This window comes from Stegodyphus dumicola, chromosome 3 (genome assembly GCF_044657685.1).
Source record: "Stegodyphus dumicola isolate Sdum_Otavi_A_Nest chromosome 3, ASM4465768v1".
NCBI classification, from domain to species: Eukaryota; Metazoa; Arthropoda; class Arachnida; order Araneae; family Eresidae; genus Stegodyphus; species Stegodyphus dumicola.
The window spans coordinates 76,080,618-76,091,165 of record NC_140770.1 but is presented as its reverse complement, the minus strand read 5'-3'; the positions used below and the strand labels follow the sequence as shown (position 1 = coordinate 76,091,165).

The 10,548-nt window shown below is 35.0% G+C and overlaps 1 long non-coding RNA gene across 1 annotated transcript in view; it reads right to left on the bottom strand.

Annotated features, from left to right (window-relative positions):
- Positions 1 to 542: 542 nt before the first annotated feature.
- The window catches only part of LOC146998030 (uncharacterized), an 85,943-nt gene continuing 75,937 nt past the window's right edge, over positions 543 to 10,548 (bottom strand). Inside the window, exon 3 of the long non-coding RNA XR_015039990.1 lies at positions 543 to 1,202. This is a non-coding gene — a long non-coding RNA (uncharacterized LOC146998030). The remainder of the gene's footprint in view (positions 1,203 to 10,548) is intronic.

Below are 10,548 nucleotides of genomic sequence, written 5' to 3'. Positions count from 1 at the left end.
AAACGCCCATGCAGCCAGCCCGTTCGCGGGATTCGAGCCTCTGACCGAACTACCAGTGTTCAGCGACTTTACCGCTCGGCCGCTGGTGGGCCCCTATTTCTAAACATGTAAAATATTGTACTGTGCAAGCACTCTTGTAAAGAGTGCAGACATTTTTATAATTTTATATAACCACATATTTTGTTCGCAATGGACTTTGGTGATTTTGCAGATTTTCCATTTGTGTTCTTAAAGTTTATTCCTATTTGAGTTTTGTTTGTTTACTATTGCTGTAAATCACATGAAAACGTAGCATCCATACTAAAGCAAGTTGAGAAAATAAAGTTAGGCTTAAACTTGAGTCTGGAAAAAGTTGTATAACTCTGTATTCTATTTCATTAATTCCAGCTTCATCTTTTGTGATTTTTCGTATGCTTTGAATACAAAACTCTGAAACTAAAATATAAGTTACTAATAAATTCGGATCTAAGACTATCTTTACTTTCTGAAAAATCTTCTTTTTCATTCACAAAAAACAGCACACTATATTTTGTTTCATTATTTCAAAATTTCAAGAAATGTATTTATTTAAGTACTTTGCTTATAAATTGTACAGCTCCGGGATGTTAGTTTTGTATGATATATAGAACTTTTGCAACCGTCTTTTTAAAGTTATAAATAGCTATTATTTCCAATCTGTGACTGTTAAAATGAAGATATCATTACGTGTTTCGAAGCAATGACACATAGGAAATTAACTGTAACTTAAAAGAAAATCAGAACATTAGTATTCTGTTGCTAGCTGGCCATGCTGCTACTTATGCCCTGGAAACTTAAAATCCACAAGAGATAGACTGGAACAATTCCTTACATTATTCTCCCACTGAAAAACGTCTAGGGAGAGAGATGAGACCTAATCGACGATATCCAAGTAGTGACGAATTATTGTTATCCGAATTTTTGTTTGGCTGCCGCTACATAATTATTATGGTTCTTGAAGCATGAGCTGAGATAAGTAAAGTATGGCTTCGACGGGATTTGATACCTGGATGCTTACTGGATGAGCTTGTCACTTATACCTTAATAGCAAAGAGAGAAGCAAGCGGCTTTCCTTATAAAAATAATATGCATTTTCAATTATTAAAGAAGGTCCACTTTCACAAAAGGCTATGTCACTTTTCCAGCTGAAGAAACATTTACAAAGAATACCAATGTTTTCCCACCTACAATAAAAAGTAAAAGGCAAAATTATTTTTCGGTGACTGTTATATGCAACAACTGAAAAATAAATTATGATTTTAATTGTAAAGGAATACGCAGATTAAGGATATTTTGCAGGATATTTTCATTAGTAAAGTCATTTTAAGCAGATAAGCTCACTGTCATATTTCGTGCATTTAATATCAGACAGAACACGATTTTCCGTATGTGAGCAAGCACAAATAATGTCTCTTGGTAATGACTTAGAACTTGAATTAGAACTGATTGACATCTTCCTCTTACATTTAGTGTTTTGCATGTCTCATTAACTATTTATCAGTTACCCAACATAAAGTAGCTTCTTTCTTGTTATCCTTCTAAGCAATCCGGTGGGATTTTAGTTTTCTAAATTTTGGAGGTGAAAACACTTTTTGTTATCCTTTAAAGCATCCGGTGGGATTTTAGTTTTCTAAATTTTGGCATGTGAAAATATGCCCCATATGTAACTTTTATTTACATGGATTGTGCATCGGCAAAGTTTAATTTAATCAGTGCGGTATATTTTGTTAAATCTGTCCTCTGTCCTGTACATATGTTTTTCCATCAACTCTACCAAATATGTAAATTAGGTTGACTTTAAATAGTGATCGAAAGTGTAGTTGAAGAGGGAGTTTGGCAATCTGTTAGTGGCGGGTGTCTCTCGTAATCCACCTGCCTGATTAATTGCGTTTTTTTTTCGGGGGAGGGGGGGGTTCAGAGTTGTTTTTTTTTTGTTTTCATTCGTAAGCATTGTTTTTCCCTGGACGTTTAATTTACGAATTGTTTCGCACATATTTAACTTTGTGTATTTAGAGACACCACAAAGAAAGGTGATTAAATTGTTACGCTTTATTTTGTACCTACCGGCATTAGCAAAAGTATAGACTTGTGATTAGATTTTATTCTTGCTGTATACAATTAGTGTTTTGGACTTTTAATTTAAATTCTAAGATGGCAAGTGTTCCGTTGTAGAGACATTAGGTATATTTTTGGAAGCAGTCAAGATGAAAATTAGCAACCGCCATCGCCGGGAATCGAACCACGGACCTCTGGAATAGGGGCCCAGCGTACAGAACCACTACACCACGAGAGGTACGATAGGAAGGCGGGAGAAATACCTTATATACTCCCCGTTTTAAAGGGCGACTAGGGTTTTTAGGGGACCCAACCGCCAAATTCTGGGTGTGGAGAGTTATCATCCAAATCCTTTTAATTCGGGCGCCAGTGTAGAGACATTATTTTTCGAGCCAGAGAGATGAAAAATGAGCAACGCCTTCGCCGGGAATCGAACCACGGACCTCTGGAATACCGGCCCAGCGTGCAGAACCACTACACCACGAAGGCACGCTAGGAAGGCGAAAAAAATACTTTATACCCCAACCAAGAAAGATTAAACGAGCACTTAGTTTAAGCGTGAAACTAAGTTTAATGTTACATATGTTTCTATTTCTTGCTTTTAACTCGCTTAAAGTTTTGGTTATCTGATTTCATTTTATTGAGTTTTTATTTTTATTTATAATAGTATAGTGATTCTTCTGGAGGACTGGGAACATATACAAAAATGGCTTTTTTGCAAAACTAATTAGCAGTTGCCTGTATAAATTAGTGGCCTCTTTTTCCTCGGTGTATTCCATTTAGGTTTGTTAAAGATTTCATGGGATTGCTACGTTTTCATAATTTATAGGAGGTCTCCGCTAACAAAATGTTATCTTTCTACGCTTTCTTTAATTCTTACATAATCGAAGAAAGAAAACTTAACATTATTGGAACAAGAGACGATAAATGGTTCCAGTATTCTTTCATATATTAGATTAAAGCTGCATATTTAAAGAGCAAAAATTCAGTCAACTGTAAATAAATTTATCGGCACAATCATTTCTCACTCTGCTGGGAATCGATAGATAGATATAAAGGATTCAAGTGTAATTTTAAATAAAGATTTCTTTATTTTATCAATGACTAATGATACTTTAGAAAGAGATATGAAATTGACAATTTCATAGATGGAGCTATTTTATTCCCGTTTGAATAATTGTTTAAAATTGTTGATAAATGAAGATTCCAAAACGATATAAATAACACATTGAGGCTCCATTCATAAAAACCAATTTACAGTTTTTTTCCATACTCCTATCTCCTTGCTAAAATCGCTATACAAATGATTGTTCTCTGAGTCTTCGCTTTTGTTTATATATAAATAACTATGATTCCTCGAATCTTTGAGAATCAGTCTTAACATAAAATGTTTGACAGATATAAATGTAATATACCGTATTTATTTGAAATATTTCAGAACAACAGTGTATAGGGCTACATGCTAAATTCTAAAGCACCACGATAAGCACTAGCTCTAAAGCACTAGTTTCTGCAGGGTGTTGCCGAATTCGACTGACAAATTCAGATGAGTGACAGTAAATATCAAGAAGAGGAAAAACTGCCATAGAAGCCAGGGTTAGTGAGGGAAAATTACAAAAATTAATATGAAGTGTGTGACGCCGAGTAGAACAAAAAGGCACAATAATATGTATAAAAATATTTATTTGACATAAAGCGGGATTACAGTGGATCACAGCTCACCTTGCTGATAATAGATGTACAGTTTCAGATTGCGTAGACTTTGAAACAATGTTTAGAAATTTTAAAACTTCGCATTGAAGAATAGGGAAAATACGTATTGGATTTTGCTGGGATACATTCTGCGAAAGATTCTTACTAATCATCACACATAATTTCGGGCATTAAAAGTGAAATTATAAATATTTTTATCAAGTATATATAAAGCTATCAGTTTTATAAGTTTTTCAAAATAGTACATCCAATTTAAAAAACATTAAATAATTTTCTTCTGAATTCGGACTCCTTAAACTTGGGGCTCCAGAACACAGCTCCGTCTGCCTAGGCGATAGTTACGACACTGCTTTTAGATGCTGTGCAGGACTTGTGCGGAGGCTGTTCATCCTGTATGAATGTTACGCTGTACAGCAGTTGCCTTTTTGCAAGAAGGGAATGATACTTTCTGTCAAAAGCGCAACATAGCGGTCAATTATGGTAGATACAACTTTAAATGCATCAATGTGGAGAAATATCGTTGTGAAATGTATTCTCAGAGAGAAAGGAGCCTATAATGAATGACGTAAGGAACCTGATGGAATGAATCGATTGATTTCATTTCTTAGTCGTATTAGATACTGCTGAGATACATTCTGAGAAAGATCCTGACTAACCATAAAACAACACCACACAAAATGCTAATTTTGAGGGACCTCTGCAACATGCCCATCGATGAAAAACATTACTGTTCTAGCAAAAAGCTCTCGATTATAAAAAAAAAACCTGAGGTTTTCTGTGAATTTCTGTAAACACATACACGGATATTTTTTTTTTTCAGGAATATGTGTTATAACTACGAAATTCCTTATGCGTGTTAGCTATAATTTCCTTAGCAAAGCTAAAAGAAAGAATATCGAATTTAGTATTCATCCTTTCATAAAATTTTAACTATTCTTCTCATGCTTCATTTTTTATGTTACTTCTGACACAATTTATTTCCAAAATTATCCGAATGATTTCTGTACATACGTAACATAATCATACATACACAAGGTTAAAAATGTCTGTAGAGGGAAGATGATATATTAATGAACTGTTGTATAATTTCACAATTAAGATTATAAAAGTTAGGCGCTTTCCTTAATGTAGTAAGGGTATTAGCTAGAACGGTTTTAGTTAGTTAATCCACAAACATTAATAGCAGTATTAATATTAATAGAGTTTTATTAATAAAATTTTAGTTAAGGCTTTCAGCCTTAGCTAAACTGTTAGTGATTTATCTCTGAGACTAGAAGATGAATACAATGGAGGAAGGATGTAAAAGACCCTTTTATTGAACTCAAATATTTACTGGCGGCACAGTCTTTATGCTTACAAATCCATCATCCATTTGTGGCGACAAAAGTAAAGATAATGATAAACTAAATTTTAGGGTACGCCAGTAGTTCAAAACTACATAAATTAATTTATCCTAGCAGACTGACTCAGAAACCTACACCGATGTGGTACTAAACTTCGGCGGCAAGAATGCTCTGCCGAAATTCAGAATTCAAACGGATGTTAGAAATAACAACGCACGCACTCAATAGTGAAACACGCTGTAAGATTAGTCTTATCGCTACGTCAGTTTAAATACACTCTCTTTCGCCCTAACTCATTTGCATCCTCACGAGAAAAAGCGAGAGAAACAAGAAATAACAGGAAAGGCTAACAAATTAAAATAACTATTAAGAAAAATAATATACACCACAAACATGTTTTAAATTTCGTCAATGCAAATACGATAAAAATTTGAAAACACTGTATTTTATTCAGAGTGTTATCGCTAATCATTTTAAATAGTTTAAAACGATAGTTTTAAGATTTTTAAATCACAAAATAGTTTTTAAAAATATTAGGTTTTATCTTAAGTGTGGCAGTCTGAAAGCATTGATTCTATTGTTTATAATATATAATATTAGTTTACAGTGAACATAAAGGGGAAATGGTTGAAACAATTATCTGAAAATTCTAATTTTATTTCTTTAATACTTCCTCACTTTCCCTTCTGTTTTGAAAGAACTAATAAAATTTATCTTTAGCCCCAGCACAGAGGCATCGAATTTCGTCTGTAGTAAAAATTTAAACTTGAGTAAGCTGGGTATATCTTGTGTCTCTGTTCCTCTAAACTATCAAAGAAAATGTACCGGCTTGAATCCATTAAAAATTCAGGAAAGCGAAATTGTGTTTCGACGAAATCGATTACTTTCTCGTTATCTTCTTTCCACGTTAGAACATTTCTCCGTTTCGAGAAACAAGAAAAAAGCAAGTTGCTCTCGGAAATAGAATAAGATGGGTATCTCTCGTGTGAGATAATTCCTTCGCATTCTGCTCTTTTAATTGTTAGTGATTAAAACATGTGTGCCCGGCATCTGATTGTTTGTGTTTGTAATATACAAACTTTTAAACAATAAAATACCAGTATTTATTAAATTCAACCTTAAACAGCTGTGCCAGAAAATTTGTTTTAAAATTAAGAACTTAATTAACAACAACGAAAAGGTTTCTTTGCCCAAATGGTAGGATTTTGTTTCTTTTTCATAGTTAGGAAACAGGAGATAACAACTAAGTCTTATCAGTTTTGGAAGACGAACCTTCCATTTTTCTAACTGAATGTTGCTAATTATTTAAACTAACCAGTTGAAAACTACTTAAAATATGCACATTCTGTGAGAAAATTCGGTAATTCCTTCAAACTCATCCGGAAATAAATTCCAGTTCGATCTTATCCACAACACTGATAAATGACCTAATACTCTCAGCCATTATACTACAGACTTTTATTCATGGAATGGATAAAAATGTGGTGAAGTTTCTGTGGTAAAAGCCTGGTGCACCAATGATAGAAGACTGACTCATATCCTTTGCCTGCAGGCTTTAGTTGGGTAAAAAGAAATGGCCTTCACGCCTAAGGGGGCCCTACCAGGAGTAAACTACCCACATACTTCACCCATTCCACCTTGGAACACCTTCTCGCCACGATGAGGAAGTCTGCAGAAAAAGAGGGAGAGTGACTATATGAGTGTCTTAAGGAAACCAAGAGTGAATATTATTAAAAGCATCTGTCCTTGTTTTATCAGATTCGCCTATAGTGGATTCCTTCCCATGCTGACACCTTGGGAAATAAGATTTCTGACACCCTGGTAAGTCCGGTGCTGCAGATGCCTTGGTGTCTTCTACACCTCTTGAATTTTTATAGGTGACATAACAAAGGAGCATATTTTAACTTCATATCCTAAATCAGATCCAAATTTGCATTCTAATGTACTCACATTTTGCTACGAAATTAAAAAAGCAAAGTAATATTTCATAAAAGTCAAGTTGAGAAACTTAACAACATTTATTTTCTTTCAAGAACAATAATGCCGCTTTGTTCGAGTAAAGGAACGGAGACTCGGTGTGGATCGAGTGCATCCCTATTGTTTACTGATTAGTACTGTGCTCTCGCCACTGACCTTACGTGGCGCTGCAAACGTTCAGCCAGTACAAATACACAGAAATATTCTAACCGAGACGGAACATTCCGCCCGGCATTGAAATTTGATACAAAATTTTCAATTAATTAATTAATGACAAATTACAATAGTTCAAAATTAATAATCACATAAATAATTGTGAGATTACGATAGATCTACAAGTGAGGTATGGAGTTTAAGAGCATTAAATATTGAAAATAGCAATTATGCAAACAATATAAGTTGACATAAAAGGTGTTGCAATACACATACATTTCAAAATAAGCCATACAAATCATTTCACCATATAATCATTATTAAATTCTTGTCATGTATAAACTGATTCCACAAATACATATAAAGTCAGTAGAAACTTGAATATTACATTGGTAATAAACATATCTTTGATATAGATCTAGTGCAGATTCCTGAAGCAGTTTTAACTTTAGCTACACGTACCTTACCATCTGTATCAGAGATATTCTCGAAAATTCTACCTAAGGCCCAATGGCAAGGAGGAAAATTCTTATCCTTAAGTAAAACGATTGCACCTGTTTCTACATTGGATTTCTGAAACTGCCATTTATTGCGCTGTTGCAAGTGATTGCAACTATTTGCTAACGTTTCCATATTATTCTGATTAATTTATGAAAATTATTAGAAAGTTTCAAAAAAGAGTCTATAAAATATTCATTCAAAGTCAAAACTGGATTCGATGATTGTTTCAGTCCTTTCTCATACTCTTCATCCGAAGAATAAGAAATGCATTCTGGCAATGGAAGTTGCTGATTGAGAAACTCAGGACCTTACCACCACAAGGAATTAGCCAAAAGTTCACTAGTGTCTGCTCCTTGGGATATTATATCCGCTGGATTTTCCTTTCAGGCAACATGACCCCATTTGAATTGGTGACTCAAGTTTTGAATTTCAACAATTCGATTGCTCACAAAAGTTTTGAGCTTCTACGCAGGCGTGTTTATCCATGCTAGAACAATAGTAGAATCACAATCATCGATACTTAGCTGCAGAGCTGTTATTACCTTTGACACAAGCCTACACAGAGGTAATGTTCCACACAATTCAAGACGTGGAATTGTAACAGGCTTTATGGAAGAAACTCTGGATTTTCTACAAAGGAGATTGGCAAAATTCATTCAATCAGTGGTAGTACAACACATGTAAATGGCCGTAAAAATGTAAAAGCCTTTTCCGAAGGGTCCGAGAACCCATGAATCTCAGTTCTAACGGAATGTTCAGTTAAAACATGTCTGGGAATATTCAGTTGATCGATTAACTGAAGCTGGGAAAAGAATGTTTTCCATTCACACAACTCATTGGGAGGTAATTCCTCGTTCCAATTCAGTTTCAGCAACCATAATCTCTGCATGAATATTTTTGCCCTCGTTACTATGGGCCCGATGAGACACAAGGGATCCAATCCAAAAGCTTAGCTATTTCAGATAACACCTGACGTTTAGTAAAACTATCTTGATTGTTCACAGCTGTTTAGAAAGTCAAGTGATCATCCTTCGGTTTCCAGAGCATTCCTAGCGTCTTCACTACACTATCTTGAGACTCAAAGGAATAATCCTTTGTTAAAATATCATGCAGTAGCTCAGGATGATTGGACACCCATTTATGTAGCTCCATACCTCCACGACGAAGCATTTGTACTAATTCAGACTGAAGCTTCTTTGCTTTTCTAAAGTATTTCCTTCTGTCAGGATATCAACCATATAAAAATCCGTAGATGTGACCGCAGCCGCCCTGGGAAAATGGTCCGGTCCGTCAGTTGCCAATGCCTTTAAGTTTCTCATGGATAAGAACGGAGAGCTAGTAGTGCTGTATGTCCCCGTACGTAACCTATACACTTGAACAGGGGCCTCGCGGCTTGGCTTCCAAACAATTCGCTGTAAATTTCTTTGTGATGAATGTATCAATATTTGTCGATATATCTGCTTAATATCTGCACTGAAGGCAAAGCGATGTTTTCTAAACCTGGAAACTATCGAAAAACGATTTCTTGAATTGTTCCTCCGTTCAATAGAATTGAATTTAGCGAATAGCCACTAGATGATTTACACGATGCATCGAAAACAACTCTTAATCTAGTTGAAGTTTTCTCCGGGCGATACACTCCGTGATGGGGAATGTAGTAACAAGTGTCACAGTTATCCACAGACATAACAGGCTCCATGTGATTTAAGTTTAAATATTCGTCCATAAATTCCTTATACAAATTAGCCATAGTCTTATTAGCATCAAGACGATTCCAAACTGTATTCAGTCTCTTAATAGCAATTTCTTTAGATGAACCCAGCATAGACGTAGCATCATCCTTCATAGGTAATTTTACTATGTAATCTACCTGTTTTATCACGCGAGTATGTTTCATTAAAATGCCTTTCGCAAAATCTTTCTTTTTCATTCTTTACGACTTCTTTACCATCCCCATTCTAATTAGAAAAACTTCTCAATTGCATTATCGAGACTTGATTCCTTTATCAAATAACAGTAGGATTGATTATTAACAATAGGCAGAACCCCTGCCATTAAATAACCAAATTCTGTGTTTTGCAATATTATGTTTCCATTCAGCGCTTGAACTCTACCTTCCTTCAAGATGTTAAAGAATAGTTCATTTCCTATCAATATATTGATTTTACCAGGGTATAGAAGTTAGGGTCTGCTAATTTAATGTCATGCGGTTTCGTTAGATTAGAAATATTCAGTTTTGTCGAAGGAATTACATCAGTTATTTTTGGAATAATACATAATTCTAAATTGTGAGAAAAGGTCTCTGTTAAGTTCGAAATATGGGCGAAAATCTTCGCTTTGATTGAATGAGCTGATCCACTTTTTCCCGAAATGTGCATACGGATGAGTTTAGTTTTGAAGCCCAAAATTTCTGCGCGTCCTTTGGTGATGATATTAAATTTGTGAACCGCAATCCAGTAAGGCTCTTATTCTGCAGCGCTACCCGAACACATTCGTCACATAAATAACCACCGTACGCAGTAAGACAGAGTTTCCCGCACCGTAAGTGGATGCAAAACTATGTATTGCTTACTGTATATTGTCACCCGAAGCTTCTTCGGAGGGGTTTGTTTTCCCCTGGTTTCGCGGAAAGCAGGGAGTGTCCGTTGGACACTGAGGGTCATTGTACCTATGGAGAAGGGAATGATGTTTTCGGAAACAGTAACTGCACGAAAAGTTTGAATTGCATTCTCTGGAATGAGTTTTTAGACACTTCACACATAATTTTTTATTTTTGATGATAATGAGC